We start from the raw sequence: 11,883 nt of genomic DNA on the forward strand, positions 1-11,883 counted from the left end.
AAACAATAAAAATAAGAATTAGATAAACATTGGGTTGCCTCCCAACAAGCGCTTCTTTAATGTCAATAGCTTGACAGTGGGCTCTCATGGAGCCTCACAGATGTGCAGAGCTTTGTTGAGACTCTCCAACACCAAACTTAGAGTTTGGATATGGGAGTTCAACACCAAACTTAGAGTTTGGTTGTGGCCTCCCAACACCAAACTTAGAGTTTGACTGTGGGGGCTCTGGTTGACTCTGCTTGGAGAGAAGCTTTTCTTGCTTCCTCTCCATGGTTGCAGAGGGAGATCCTTGAGTTTTGAACACAAGGGAGTCCTCATTCCATTGAAGGACTATTTCACCTCTGTCAACATCAATCACAGCTCTTGCTGTGGCCAGGAAAGGTCTTCCTAGGATGATGGATTCATCCTCTTCCTTTCCAGTATCCAGGACTATGAAATCAGTAGGTATGTAAAGGCCCTCAACCTTTACTAATACATCTTCTACTTGTCCATAAGCCTGTTTTCTAGAGCTGTCTGCCATCTCTAATGAGATTTTAGCAGCTTGCACCCCATAGATTCCCAGTTTCTCTATTACAGAGAGGGGCATGAGGTTTATACCTGAACCAAGGTCACACAGAGCTTTAAAGATCATGGTGCCTATGGTACAAGGTAATATGAACTTTCCAGGATCCTGTCTCTTCTGAGGCAATGTCAGTTGATCCAGATCACTTAGTTCATTGATGAACAAGGGAGGTTCAACTTCCTAAGTATCAATGCCAAATAATTTGGCATTCAGCTTCATGATTGTACCAAGAAACTTGGCAGTTTGCTCTTCAGTAACATCCTCATTCTCTTCTGAAGAGGAATACTCATCAGAGCTCATGAAGGGTATAAGGAGTTTCAATGGAATCTCTTTGGTCTCTAGATGAGCCTCAGAGTCCTTTGGTTCCCCAGAGGGAAGCTCCTTATTGATCACTGGACGTCCCAGGAGGTCTTCCTCCTTGGGATTCACGTCCTCTCCTCTCCTCACAGGTTCGGCCATGGCGCTTATGTCAATGGCCTTGCACTCTCCTTTTGGGTTCTCTTCTGTATTGCTTGGGAGAGTACTAGGAGGGATTTCAGTGATCCTTTTACTCAGCTGGCCCACTTGTGCTTCCAGATTTCTAATGGAAGACCTTGTTTCATTCATGAAACTTACAGTGGCCTTAGATAGATCAGAGACTAGATTTGCTAAATTAGAAGGATTTTGTTCAGAGTTCTCTGTCTGTTGCTGAGTTGATGATGGAAAAGGTTTGCTATTGCTAAACCTGTTTCTTCCACCATTATTAAAGCCTTGTTGGGGCTTTTGATCCTTCCATGAGAAATTTGGATGATTTCTCCATGTTGAGTTATAGGTGTTTCCATAAGGTTCACCTATGTAATTTACCTCTGCTATTGCAGGGTTCTCAGGATCATAAGCTTCTTCTTCAGAAGATGCCTCTTGAGTACTGTTGGATGCAGGTTGCATTCCATGCAGACTCTGAGAGATCATATTGACTTGCTGAGTCAATATTTTATTCTGAGCCAATATGGCATTCAGAGTATCAACTTCAAGAACTCCCTTCTTCATAGGCATCCCATTACTCACAGGATTCCTTTCAGAAGTGTACATGAACTGGTTATTAGCAACCATGTCAATGAGTTCTTGAGCTTCTGCAGGCGTTTTCTTTAGGTGAATGGATCCACCTGCAGAAGTGTCCAGTGACATCTTTGATAGCTCAGATAAACCATCATAGAATATATCCAGGATGGTCCATTCTGAAAGCATGTCAGAAGGACACTTTTTGGTCAACTGTTTGTATCTTTCCCAAGCTTCATAGAGAGATTCACCTTCTTTTTGTTTGAAGGTTTGAACATCAGCTCTAAGCTTGCTCAGCTTTTGAGGAGGAAAGTACTTGGCTAAGAAAGCCGTGACCAGCTTATCCCAAGAGTTCAGGCTGTCTTTGGGTTGAGAATCTAACCATAATCTAGCTCTGTCTCTTACAGCAAAAGGGAAAAGCATGAGCCTGTAGACTTCAGGATCTACTCCATTAGTCTTAACAGTATCACATATCTGCAAGAATTCAGTTAAGAACTGAAAAGGATCTTCAGATGGAAGTCCATGAAACTTGCAGTTCTGCTGCATCAGAGAAACTAACTGAGGTTTCAGCTCAAAGTTGTTTGCTCCAATGGCAGGAATGGAGATGCTTCTTCCATGTAAATTGGAATTAGGTGCAGTGAAGTCACCAAGCATTCTCCTTGCATTGTTGTTGGGTTCGGCTGCCATCTCCTTTACTTGTTCGAAATTTTCAATTAAGTTGTCTCTGGATTGTTGTAATTTAGCTTCTCTTAATTTTCTCTTCAGAGTCCTTTCAGGTTCTGGATCAGCTTCAACAAGAATGCCTTTTTCTCTGTCCCTGCTCATAAGAAAGAGAAGAGAACAAGAAAAGAAGAGGAATCCTCTATGTCACAGTAAAGAGGTTCCCTATTGTTAGTAGAAAAAAAGAAGAAGAAATTCGAACACAGATAGAAGAGGGGGTTCGAATTTGGTGATGATGTGAGGAAGAGATGTTAGTAGATGAATAAATAAATAAATTAAGATGAGAGAGAAGGAGGGAATTTTCGAAAATTAATTTTGAAAAGGAGTTAGTGATTTTTGAAAATAGTTTTTGAAAAATGTTTAGTATATTTTTTTTCGAAAATTTTTTTGAAATCAAAAAATAAAAATAAAAATAATTAGTTAATTAAAAAGAAATTTTTGAAAAAGAGGGAAGATATTTTCGAAAATTAGAGAGAGAGAGTTAGTTAGGTAGTTTTGAAAAAGTTAAGAAACAAACAAAGAGTTAGTTAGTTAGTTGAAACAAATTTTTAAAAGATAAGAGGTTAGGAAGTTAAAAAAGATATTTTGAAAAGATATTTTTGAAAAAGATAAGATAAGAAGATATTTTTGAAAAGATATGATAGAAATTAGTTTTGAAAAAGATTTGATTTTTAAAATCTCAATTAATGACTTGATTCATAAGAAATCACAAGATATGATTCTAGAACTTAAAGTTTGAATCTTTCTTAACAAGCAAGTAACAAACTTCAAATTTTTGAATCAAAACATTAATTGATTATGTTATTTTCGAAAATTATGATATAAAATAAGAAAAAGATTTTTGAAAAATATTTTTGAAATTTTCGAAAATAACTAAGAATTTTGAAAAAGATATGATTTTTGAAAAAGATTTTGAAAAAGATAAGATTTTCAAATTGAAAATTTGATTTGACTCATGAGAAACAATTTGATTTTAAAATTTTTTTGAAAAAGTCAATCTAAATTTTCGAATTTGATGAGAGAAAAAAGGAAAGATATTTTTTTGATTTTTGAAATTTTTATGAAAAACATGAAAATTATGCAATGCATGAAATTTTTAGATCAAAATAATGAATGCATGCAAGAATGCTATGAATGTCAAGATGAACACCAAGAACACTATGAATGTCATGATGAACATCAAGAACATAATTTTGAAAATCTTTTAATGCAAAGAAAACATGCAAGACACCAAACTTAGAATTCTTTAATGCTTACGCACTAAGAATTCAAGAATGCATATGATAAACATGAAAAGACACAAAACAAAAAATCATCAAGATCAAACAAGAAGACTTACCAAGAACAACTTGAAGATCATGAAGAACACTATGAATGCATGAACTTTTCGAAAAATGCTAGATGCATATGCAAGTGACACCAAACTTATGATATGACTCAAGACTCAAACAAGAAACAGAAAAATATTTTTGATTTTTATGATTTTCTAATTTTTTTGGATTTTTCGAAAATTATATGAAAAAGAAAAAATAAAGATTCCAAAATTTTTAATATGAATTCCAGGAATCTTACCATGTTAGTCTAAAGCTTCAGTCCAGGAATTAGACATGGCTCACTAGCCAGCCAAGCTTTCAAAGAAAGCTCCAGTCCAAAACACTAGACATGGCCAATGGCCAGACAAGCTTCAGCAGATATGGATACTTTTCAAGTATAGAACAACTAAGTGTGTAAGAATCTCTTCTTTTGTGATGGTAAGTTGAAACCCCAGTCCAAAAGATTAGACATGGCTTACAGCCAGCCAGGATTCAACAAATCATCATGAAATACTAGAATTCATTCTTAAAAATTTTGAATAAAATTTTTTTGAAAACATTTTTTTTTTCGAAAACAATTGAGAAAATTTTAGAAATATTTTTTGAAAAAATTTTTGAAAATAAAATAAAAAGAAAATTACCTAATCTGAGCAACAAGATGAACCGTCAGTTGTCCATACACAAACAATCCCCGGCAACGGCGCCAAAAACTTGGTGCACGAAATTGTGATCTCCAGGCTTGAACAAATCCTGGTAATGGCTCCAAAGCTTGGTGCTCTGATCTTAATTCATGATTGTCACAACTTCGATACAACTAACCAGCAAGTGCACTGGGTCGTCCAAGTAATACCTTACGTGAGTAAGGGTCGAATCCCACGGAGATTGTTGGTATGAAGCAAGCTATGGTCACCTTGTAAATCTCAGTCAGGCAGATATAAAGTGATAATGGTGTTTTCGAATATTATATAATAAAATAAGGATAGAAATACTTATGTAATTCATTGGTGAGAATTTCAGATAAGCGAATGGAGATGCTTTCGTTCCTCTGAACCTCTGCTTTCCTGCTATCTTCATCCAATCAGTCTTACTCCTTTCCATGGCTGGCTTTATGTGATACATCACCACTGTCAATGGCTACTTTCGGTCATCTCTCGGGAAAATGATCCAATGCCCTGTCACGGCACGGCTAATCGTCTGGAGGCATCACCCTTGCCAATGGCTTCATCTTATCCTCTCAGTGAATAATATGCTCACGCACCCTATTACGGCACGGCTATTCATCTGTCGGTTCTCGATCATGCTGGAATAGGATTTACTATCCTTTTGCGTCTGTCACTAACGCCCTGCAATCGCGAGTTAGGAGCTCGTCACAGTCATTCAATCATTGAATCCTACTCGGAATACCACAGACAAGGTTTAGACTTTCCGGATTCTCTTGAATGCCGCCATCATTCTAGCTTACGCCACGAAGATTCTGGTTAAGAGATCTAAGAGATACTCATTCAGTCTAAGGTAGAACGGAAGTGGTTGTCAGGCACGCGTTCATAGGGAATGATGATGATTGTCACGTTCATCACATTCAAATTGAAGTGCGAATGAATATCTTAGAAGCGAAATAAGATGAGTTGAATAGAAAACAGTAGTACTTTGCATTAATCTTTGAGGAACAGCAGAGCTCCACACCTTAATCTATGGAGTGTAGAAACTCTGCCGTTAAAATTACATAAGTGAAAGGTCCAGGCATGGCCGAATGGCCAGCCCCTCTGATCTAAGAACCAGGCGTCCAAAGATGATCCTAAGATCCTAAGATGATCAAAAGATGCCTAATACAACAGTAAAAGGTCCTATTTATAATAAACTAGTCACTAGGGTTTACATGAGTAAGTAATTGATGCATAAATCCACTTCCTGGGGCCACTTGGTGTGTGTTTGGGCTGAGCCTGAGTGTTGCACGTGCAGAGGCCATTTGTGGAGTTGAACGCCAGTTTCTGTGCCAGTTTGGGCGTTCAACTCTGGTTTTGGATCCTTTTCTGGCGCTGGACGCCAGATTTGGGCAGAAGGCTGGCGTTGAACGCCAGTTTACGTCGTCAATTCTTGGCCAAAGTATGGACTATTATATATTGCTGGAAAGCCCTGGATGTCTACTTTCCAACGCAATTGGAAGCGCGCCATTTCGAGTTCTGTAGCTCCAGAAAATCCACTTTGAGTGCAGGAAGGTCAGAATCCAACAGCATCAGCAGTCCTTTTTGAACCTCTGAATTTGATTTCTGCTCAAGTCCCTCAATTTCAGCCAGAAAATACCTGAAATCACAGAAAAACACACAAACTCATAGTAAAGTCCAGAAATGTGAATTTATCATAAAAACTAATGAAAACATCCCTAAAAGTAAGTAGATCCTACTAAAAACATACTAAAAACAATGCCAAAAAGCGTATAAATTATCCGCTCATCAACAGGTCAGGACCTGGGATGTTGTATGTATATATATGTATATAGATATTATTTAGCTATATCTAGGGGTGTTCTAACTAACAGTCTATATGCTAATAAAGGCTGAATCACCGAATGTTGTCAACTACTTGTGATGTATTTTTGTGTGGTTGTTTATAACTGTTTTATCTGTTATTACTTGTGAATTGATTATAAATGATTCCGTCTATTAATTCAAACATTTTCAAAAAAAAATAAAAATAAAAATACCTCGCAAATTAACTACGCTTTTAACAACGAATCAGGCTCATATGATAAATAATAGATAATAATTAGGAAGGCAAATTGGTAGCGCTCAGTTTTTGGTATGATCTAGACATATTGAAAATTGGGTCGTTACAATTTGGTATCAGAGCAGTTCGTTCCTAGTAGAGCCTTGGGAGTGGACTGACTATGCTTCATTGCATACTCTGTTGTGTGTCTCATACGTATAGGATATCCCAGTGATATATGTTGCATGATTGTCTCTGTGTTTTTATTTTGGGAATGTTCACACTTGACTTGAAGCGTTAAGACTGATCACCTTAACAATGATTGTTTGGTGTGAACAAGACTACAATGGGTTCATGGATACGAGGCGTACGGGAAGGAATTCCTAATGTTAACTACGAGAGGGAACAGGAAACGTTTATAGCTACCATGAACAACGTGGCTGAAGTAGTGCGTGAAGCTGCTGTAGCAGCGGCTAGGGCTGTTGAACATCTCGGAGTGAGAAATGGGAACGAGAATGAATACGGAGAAGATAATGGGAATGATTAGAACAACTTAGGGCATCTTGAAAGACCTATGACCCTTGCGACATTTTTGAAGGTTAATCCGCCTAAGTTCAAGGGTACACTCGTTGCGACTGACACTGATAATTGGTTTCGAGGTATTGAACGATCACTGAGAGCGCAACATGTTCCGGAAGGACAACACATGGTGTTTGCTACTTATATGCTCGAGGGAGAAGCTGAGTACTGGTGGCAGGGGATACAGCGACTGCTACAACAGAATGAAAATGACATTCCTTAGGATATCTTTAGGGACGAATTTTATAAAAAGTATTTTCTGGGAGCAGCACGAGATGCTAAGGAGATGGAGCTTATGCAATTGAAACAAGGGGATATGACTATTGCTGAGTATGCCCGTAAGTTCGATGACTTGTGCCGTTTCTCCAAGATTTGTCAAGGGAACCCAGAAGACTTTGAGGAATGGAAGTGTTTAAAGTTTGAAGGAGAACTCCGAGAAGAACTGATGAATTCTGTTGTTTCGCTAGAGATACGAAATTTTGCTGAACTGGTGAATAAAAGTAAACTAGTGGAAGAATGTTCAAAGAAGGTGGCGATAGCTCGAGCAAGTCGTAGGGAGGATTCACAAAGAGAATTTGTTCAAAATTTAGCCCCTCAAGGTCGCAACTTTAAAGCCATTGGTCAATTCCACTGTTGGAATGGAAACCACCGAGATGTCAGCCTTTTAACTCGCAATAATGGTAGTGACAATAACCGTGACATTGAACAAGGACATGAGAGTCAACGTCACCAAGCTCAAAGTGGTGTAGTATGCCCAACTTGTGGAAAGCATAATGGTAGTAGGCTTTGCCGGTTCAGAACAGGTTTATGTTACTACTGTAATAAGGAAGGATATCGGGCAAGAGACTGTCGAAAAAGAATGGTAGATGAGTCCGCTGGCAATACTTTAAAGTTTGGATTTATCGCTCGAGGTAAAGTAAGGCAAGGCAATGGTAAACGACCCCGTCAGGCTTACATAAACCCTGCATGTAAGCAATGCGAAAAGAGCATAGTAACAGGTCTTGCCAGTTTGGATCACCTAATTGCTATGCTTGTGGAGAACTTGGACACGTTGCCAAGGATTGCCCGAAGGGATTTACTCAAAATCCAGTCAGAACCCAACAACAAGGACAAGTGTTTGTTATCACTATTGACGATGTTGTGCAATCGGATGCCCTCATTCAAGGTCAGGTTATGTCAAGAATCGATTTCTAACTGTACTGTATGATTCGGGTGCATCGCATTCTTTATTTCTCTAACTATTGCTCACGAGTTAGGATTATATTTCTTTAAATTGAATTTTTACTTGATTGTCCATACACCTGCATCCCAAAATGCTTTGACCAGTTTAGTGTGCCTGCAAGTACCATTCGCTATTAGGAACAGGACTTTTATACACTATCTAATCTGTTTGCCTCTATATGGTTTAGAAGTTATTTTAGGATTAGATTGGTTATCTAAGTATCATGTTTTCCTTGATTATTTTAAAAGAACTGTTGTTATTCCATCTGATAGTCTATGTACTAAACCATTTCTGTCCCACACCTTATATCTGAATTCTGTAAGAGTTACCTTAGGCGGGAGTGATTATGAGGGATACGTTCTGTTAGCGGCTAGCTCGAATGATAGTGAATTAAGCTTAGAACGAATCTAAATGATGAAGGAATTTCCTGACGTTTTCTTGGACGACATACATGAGTCTCCTCCTCAACGAGAGATAGAATTCAGCATTGATCTAGTACCTGGAGCCGGACCGATTTCCATAGCACTGTACAGGATGTCACCATTGCTTGTAGAGCTGAAGAAGCTGTGAGATAGGATCGTAGTGGCCTATGGAGGTACAAGAAAAGAATTTGTGTGCCTAACTCTGGAGAATTGAGACACAACCAAATTTTTGATTGGGAGGATTGTTTGTTGGTGTAGAACTATACTTGCAGTGGTCTTGACTCCACATCTGTGCATGAAGTTTCCAACTCCAAAAGGGATTGCCACGATAAAAGAAGACCAAAAAATTGTGCGACGCTGTTACATTGAAAGTCTGAACCTTAAAGGTAACCCCAAAGGAGAGGAAATCAACACTATCGAACTCGGATGAGTTCGAGCTCGCGAGGAACTTCGTCCACAACCTGAAGGCGAGACTAAAGAAGTCCAAATCAGCAATGCCCGAGATAAGACAACAAATGTCGGGGCAACCTTAAAGGGAGACTTAAAGGAGCCTCTGATACAGTTCCTAAAGGATAACGCCGACCTCTTTGCATGGAAGGCCGCAGACATGCCAGGCATAGATCCCAAAATAATGTGCCACAAACTGGTGGTATACCCAGGATCTCAGCCAGTGCAGCAGAAGCGTAGGAAGCTCGGACCGGAAAGGTCCCAAGCTGTGGAAGAGTAGGTACAAGCCTTACTGGAGGCAGGATTCATAAGGGAGGTCAAGTACCCACTATGGCTAGCCAACATTGTCTTGGTAAAAAGGTCAAATGGGAAGTGGCGGATGTGCACTGACTACATCGATCTCAATAAAGCCTACCCAAAAGATCCCTACCCACTCCCAAGTATAGACACTCTAGTGGATGCCTCTTCCGGATATAAGTACCTCTCCTTCATGGATGCTTATTTAGGATACAATCAAATCCCGATGTATCCACTGACCAAGAAAAGACCTCGTTCCTAACCCCAAAAGCAAATTACTGCTATATCGTCATGCCATTCGAGCTCAAAAACGCAGGAGCTACCTACCAAAGAATGATGAACAAAGTCTTTGCAGACCACGTTGGAAAACTAATGGAGGTTTACGTAGACGATATGCTGGTAAAAACATAAAGTGAGGAATCCTTGTTGCCCGACCTCACCAAAGTGTTCGACACCATCAGAAAGCATGGTATGCGACTTAATTCCGCAAAATGCACCTTTGCGGTAGAAGCTGGCAAATTCTTGGGCATCATAAAATCCAAGATAAATGCCGGGCTAAACTCGACATGAAAAGTCCGACTTACGTCAAAAAGGTACGACAGCTCAACGGAAGACTAGCAGCCATGTCCAGGTTTCTAGTCGGGTCAGCCATAAAATCTCTCCCCTTTTACGCCACATTAAGGAAAGAAAAGAGGTTTGAATGGACCACAGAGTGCGAGCAAGCTTTCCAAGCTTTCAAAAAATTCTTGAGGAAACCACCCATTCTTACCCAACCACGGGAATGAGAAGCACTCATATTATACTTCGCAGTAGGAAATCGGGCAATAGCCTCAACACTAGTAAGAGAAGGCGAAAGTGGGCAACAACCCATCTACTTCATCAGCAAAGCTCTACAAGGGGCTGAGCTAAACTATCAAAAGATAGAAAAGTTTGCCTATGCTCTCATACTCACTTCTCGACGACTTCGCCCGTACTTTCAAGCTCACACTATCAAGGTTCGGACCAACCAGCCCATAAAAGGCATCCTACAGAAGACAGACTTAGCTGGAAGAATCCTGCAGTGCGCAATCGAGTTATCCGAGTTTGATCTTCAACATGAAGCTCGGACAGACATCAAATTACAGTATCTGGCCGACTTCATTGCCGAGTATACTAATACCCCAGAAACTCCCACAAAATGGAATCTCTACGTAGACAGCTCTTCAAACAAAACCGGGAGTGGCGCAGGTGTGATAATAGAAAGCGATCAGGAACGCAAATGAAACTCTCGCTAAAGTTCAAATTTCCTGCTTCAAATAATCAGGCCAAGTATGAGGCATTACTAGCTGGTTTGAGGCTAGCTAAGGAGGTAGGAGTTCAAAAGCTTACCATCTTAAGCGATTCAGAAGTAGTTACCTCACAAATAGAAGGGAGCTACCAAGCTAAGGATCCTACTATGAAGAAATACCTGGACAAAACTAGAGAACAGCTCGAACAATTCGGGAAATATGAGGTCCAACATATACCTCAGGAATAGAATGCTCGGATGGATTTACTCTCAAAACTAGCCATCACCAAACCAGGGGGCAATAATAGAAGCATCATCCAGGAACCATTGCAAAGCCCATCAATCTCGGAGGAAGAAAAGGTCCTAAGCATATCAGATCAGGATCAAGGATTGATGGCCCCCATAATCAACTACCTCAAGTCAGAGACACTCCCCACAGATAAGAAGGAGGCACAGAGGCTAATACGAGAAGCACATTGCTACACTATACTGGGCGACATCTTATATAGGAGAGGGATCTCAACACCCCTCCTAAAATGTGTATCAATGATAAACCCCAATTTTGTGATTTATCTTGTACTTATTTTGGGGGATTTTATCAACTTTTCTCACATTTATTCAATGAAATAGCATGGTTTTGTAATTCTCCCTTGAATTGTGCTTAAATGTGAAAACATGCTTTTTAGGCCCTAAAATTGGTGATTTTAATTCACTTTAAGTCCATTCGATGCCTTGATGTGTTTGTTGAGTGATTTCAGGTTCATAAGGCAAGTATTGGATGGAAGAAATGAGGAGAAAAGCATACACAAAGGGGGAATGCATGGAGAAACAAGGATTGGGATTTCACCAAAGGACGCGCACGCGCACCAGGCGCGCACGCGCAGAAGTGATTTCACCAAAGGACGCGCACGCGTACGTATCGCGTCCGCGCGAACTGAGAATTTGACATCGACGCGCACGCGCACATGGCGCGCACGCGCCGATATCCTCACGTGGCCCACTTGAAGGCAAAACGCTGGGGGCAATTTCTGAGCTGCCCAGACCCAAATCCAACTTGTTTCTGAATGTATTTCATGCAGAATTGAAATCCAAGCAGGGGGAGAGCAATTAGTTTTAGCCAACATGAGCCTTTAGTTAGTTTCTAGAGAGAGAAGCTCTCTCTTCTCTCTAGAATTAGGTTAGGTTAATCTCTCTTAGATATAGGTTTAATTACATGTTTTCATCTTGTTTCTTTTATGAATTCTTGCTTCTACTCTTTCATTCTCATGATTTGTAGTGTTAATTTCCCTTTTTGCTTTCTTTTATGTTCATGAATG

The 11,883-nt window shown here is 39.7% G+C and overlaps 1 non-coding gene across 1 annotated transcript; it reads left to right on the plus strand.

Moving 5' to 3' along the window:
- The first annotated feature begins 1,780 nt into the window (after positions 1-1,780).
- LOC148574218 (small nucleolar RNA R71) lies at positions 1,781-1,888 on the plus strand. The gene has a single exon (XR_015906391.1). It is a non-coding gene; the product is annotated as a small nucleolar RNA R71 (small nucleolar RNA).
- The last annotated feature ends 9,995 nt before the right edge of the window (positions 1,889-11,883 follow it).

Source organism: Arachis ipaensis, chromosome B2 (genome assembly GCF_059453495.1).
Source record: "Arachis ipaensis isolate K30076 ecotype BB chromosome B2, ASM5945349v1, whole genome shotgun sequence".
In the NCBI taxonomy this organism is placed as follows: Eukaryota; Viridiplantae; Streptophyta; class Magnoliopsida; order Fabales; family Fabaceae; genus Arachis; species Arachis ipaensis.